This window comes from Ovis aries, chromosome 2, assembly GCF_016772045.2.
Source record: "Ovis aries strain OAR_USU_Benz2616 breed Rambouillet chromosome 2, ARS-UI_Ramb_v3.0, whole genome shotgun sequence".
Classification (NCBI taxonomy): domain Eukaryota; kingdom Metazoa; phylum Chordata; class Mammalia; order Artiodactyla; family Bovidae; genus Ovis; species Ovis aries.
In genome coordinates this window covers 40,915,613-40,920,073 of record NC_056055.1, presented here as the reverse complement: position 1 = coordinate 40,920,073, position 4,461 = coordinate 40,915,613, and the positions used below count along the sequence as shown (strand labels likewise).

General features: G+C 40.1%; 1 non-coding gene across 1 annotated transcript; it reads right to left on the bottom strand.

The window, feature by feature from the left end:
• Nucleotides 1–1,516: 1,516 nt before the first annotated feature.
• TRNAC-GCA (transfer RNA cysteine (anticodon GCA)) lies at nucleotides 1,517–1,589 on the bottom strand. Its single transcript has one exon. It is a non-coding gene; the product is annotated as a tRNA-Cys (tRNA).
• Nucleotides 1,590–4,461: the final 2,872 nt, after the last annotated feature.

The window sequence follows — 4,461 nt, the reverse complement described above, 5'->3', positions numbered from 1 at the left end:
ACATTTTTATTTTCGTCTTCAGCTATGACCTTATCACCATCATTTCAGAGACTCTATTAATCCCTTTCCTGTCAGTGCTAAATAAAGGATTCAAACCTCAAGATCACCTTTCTGGGAAAAAATCATTCGTGTGTTTCTTGGGAGTATCCATTCAGGAAGCTTAGCTTAAGTGCTTTTCATTTTCTTCTGTGGTATTGATTGTTCTGCAAGCAGAACAGGAGACTCGGTTTATCTGCTCTCCATCAAGATCTGAGCACAAAGATTAAAATGTTTACCAAGCTTCCAGAAATAATGCTGATGGTTGGCATTCATCAGGGTCACTCTAGAGAATGTATTGACAAGAAAAATGGGGGTATCAACACCTAAATGTAGCTGTGATGTATTTGCCGCCCCCCACGCCCCTGCTTTAAATATCTCCTGAGTCATCAGGACCTCCTGCCACTCTTTGTAGCACTGTATCTATGATGGAAAACTAATAAAGCAAATTAGAAGCTCAGAGTGGCCTAATGCTCATTATTCACCATGGGGAAATATACAGGAAACTGACTCATAAGTGGCCCTCCAGTCTTATATCTCTGTGGTCCATTCATCACAATGTTACCAGAGTTGTTTTTATGAAACACATGTCGATCTGGGTTTGCCCTGTTCAGCATCCTTTAATGGCGTCTTTAACTTACAGGATAAAGTCATATCTCCATATTGGGGTAATAACAACAATAACAACAACACAATAAACAGTAACAATAGTAAATGACACATACCAAGGATTGTTTTAAGCTTGTTAAATATACTCCATACCTTTTAAAACATTTTAAAGGACCTATGATATAGGGTCTATGAGTACCCACATTTTAGGAATCATCAGCAATCCCATTCTACAGGCAAGAAAACTGAGGTTTACAGAATTTCAGTGATATTTTCAAAGAAGGTAAGTCTTAAGTGGTTCAGACAGGATTTGAAGCTTGGAGGTGGCTTAAAATCGAGGGCTTTTAACCACTATGGATATCCCTAGCACAGGCACAATCGCGCCAGGATTTTTTCCCATCACTCCACTTTCTGTGTTCCAACTACATCCTCAACACTGTAACATTGCTCTTTTTTTCCTCCCGAAAATTAATCATAAAAAAACAACAACAAGGGACCTCCCTGGCAGTCCAGTGGTTAAGAGGTTGCCTTCTAATGCAAGGGGTACAGGTTTGATCCCTAGTCAGGAAGCTAAGATCCCACATGCCTCCAGCCAAAAAACCGAAACAGAAACAATATTGTAACAAATGCAATAAAGACTTTAAAAATTGTCCACATCCAAAAAAAAAAATTTTTTTTTAAACAGTAACAATTATCCTGCTTTTCCATACCTCTGTGCCTTTCATATGCTATCTTTTCTTAGTGAAGTGAAATCACTCAGTTGTGTCCAACTCTTTGTGACCCCATGGACGGCAGAGCCAGGCTCCACCGTCCATGGGATTTTCCAGGAAAGAATACTAGAGTGGGCTGCCATTTCCTTCTCCAGGGGATCTTCCCAACCCAGGGATCGAACCTGGGTCTCCTGCATTGCAGACAGACGCTTTTACCGTCTGAGCCACCAGGGAAGCCCTCTTTTCTTATTCTAGGGGAAATTATTTCTTCTTTGTTTATGTTTATGGAATAATATTAAGTAATATTCAAGCCTCAAGTTCTCTGATGGCCTTTTCTTTAATTTACCACCATCCACCCATCCAGTGTTCCCTGGTGTACTCTTGTAACAAACAGCTTTGTAATATAAGGACATATATTAATCTCCTTTGACAGGCAGGGCCAGTGAGGCTTAAAGAGACTAACCACCACTTGAAAGTTGCAAATTTGCGGGTGAGTCAAACTTCTATGCCTAAATTTCTAAACCCAGGACCAGAAACTCCTTTTGATTTTGTATAATCATTCTGTCAAAGGCTGAGCCAAGTATGTTGAAATTGTCAGCTACTTTTATCTGTCATTTGATTCTTTTACATATTTCTATATAAAAATGATTTACTTTATCTATAGTCTGCTGATATGGTATCTGAACTACAAAGCATCAAGACTATTTTAACATATTTTTGTATCTTATATATAAAAATATTATCTTTGTACCTCTCTTTGAAAATTATGATATTGATATGGCAACCACTGCATTTTTTTATTACACTGAGTTTTTATGTCTTTCTACATCTTGGACTTTAACCCTGCTGAATCAATAAATTTTGGCTATCTTATAAATAATATACTTATAAAAATTTTTACCCAATCTAAGAATCTATAAATTATCTTTCCGTTTTTCAACACCTGTATTCTACATATTTTTGTAAGCATGAAGGAAATGCATGTTTTCGTAGTAAGTTTAGAAATAGAAAAAGGTAAAAAGAAATCAAAGTACATGGATTTCTTAAGCCAACGGATATTCCAGAAGTTGCACTTGTTTTTGTTTTGTTTTAGACTTTTATAATTTAATCAGAAATTATTTGTGCAGGTCCAGCCTTTTTGTTTGTTTGCTTTGCTTTTGTCTTGTTTTTGCTTTTAGGCTGATGGATCTCTGTATCAGTGTTCTCACCCTGGAAGCTTGACCAGTCAGAAATCACTGTCATACTTCGTCCCTACTCCATTCTCTCATTCCCCAGCTCTCACCCCCAATCCTATGGCTGTCTACAGTATTTGCCTTAAGGATGTACACCCCCTGATTCAATAGGCAGGCCTCATAATACAGCTGCCCTAATGGCCATCAGAGGCAATCATCTCTGAAGTTGAAGTGTGACCACACTGTTCCCAAACATCTGTCCACCCACCAGGAATCTACCACTTCCAAAAAAGGCTACTCCACCAGACAGACATCCCACTCACACCAAGAACTTCTATTTTCATTCTGTTGTTGATGCCAGTATCTTTTTTGCTTTAAATCTACTTCCAGTTATTGGTTCACAGGAAAAATCTCCATTAACATTTTTGTGACCATTAACTCATCCAGTTTCTTTCCTCATACTCCAATGACAATTCTCATCCCCTTTCTTCATTCTTTTACTTTTCCCTGTTTCCCAAACTCTGCCCTTTGGCCACACAGACACTCTTTTTAAAAAATATCTAGAATTATTAGACTATGTATTATTATTATTTTTAATATGCATCTACTCTTCCTATTTGAATAAGACTAGCTCTAGATTTGGAGAAGGAAATGGCAGCCCACTCCAGTACTCTTGCCTGGAGAATCCCAGGGACGAGGGAGCCTGATGGGCTGCCATCTCTGGGGTCGCACAGAGTCGGACACGACTGAAGTGACGCAGCAGCAGCAGCAGCAGCTCTAGATTATCCTGGCATTTAACTCAATGGAGGTAGGTAATTTCCATACTACTATACTATGTGAAAGTGAAAGTGTTACTCTCTCATCTTGTCCAACTCTTTGCGACCCCATGATCTGTAGCCCACCAGACTCCTCTGTCCATGGGATTCTCCAGGCAAGAATACTGAAGTGGGTTGTCATTCCCATCTCCAGGGGATCTTCCCAACCCAGGGATCAAACCCAGGTCTCCTGCATTGCAGGTGGATTCTTTACCATCTGAGCCCCGAGGGAAGCCCCCATATTCTATATATATATTTATATACTATATTTTCCATACTATTAACTATTAATAGCTTGCCATGCTATTCCTCCAACTTGTATTAGAATTCTCCCATGTGTTGTCTGGAGAAGGGATGATGTCAGCTTAAACATTTCTGACCCATGACTTCACAGTATGAGAAAGACAGAGAGGGAACTGCACTAAGAATAATCCCAGCAGGTAGATTTTTGTCTCGGTATGACTTCTTCTCTGTGTTTATTGAAAATATATACCAAGGAGGTTTTCTGTATCCAGTTTCTCTTCAGCCAAATCTCCATCTTATACTCTGTGACTTGACTGGTATTACTACTGCCTGTACCATCTGGAGGGAGCACTGCAGTGGTCAAGAATTATCCCTAGAGCATCAGGATGAGCCCTGGAACATTCTGGAAAATAATTGAGTCAAAACAAATTCTACAGGTTCTGTTAAGTTTGGCAGCCTCACAAAGAACCTCCAAGTGCAGCCATCTCTGGATGCAAACATCTCTGGAACAATGCCCCAAACATCCCTCCTTTTCCCTCCCTCTACCTTGCCCTACCTCCTTCCTCCCTCTCTCCCTTCTCTCTCTCCACACCCTACCCACAACTGCATGACTTGTGAATTTTCCTTGTGAGTTTCCAGCACATTCCACAAGTGAGAGTGAGTTAGGCTTCTGACAGCTTTCACGCTGGTTCCATCTGCCTGAGAACCAGCAGAGACTCTTTGCCTTTTGTGGAAATGATTGACAGCCCTTCAGGAGATGTAAAGAAATGTGAGTTCGATCCCTGAGTCAGGAAGATCCCCTGGAGGAGGGCGCAACTGAAGTGACTTGGCTCACATGCACATACATCACTGATCCTGGTTTTCTTCTATTTTTAT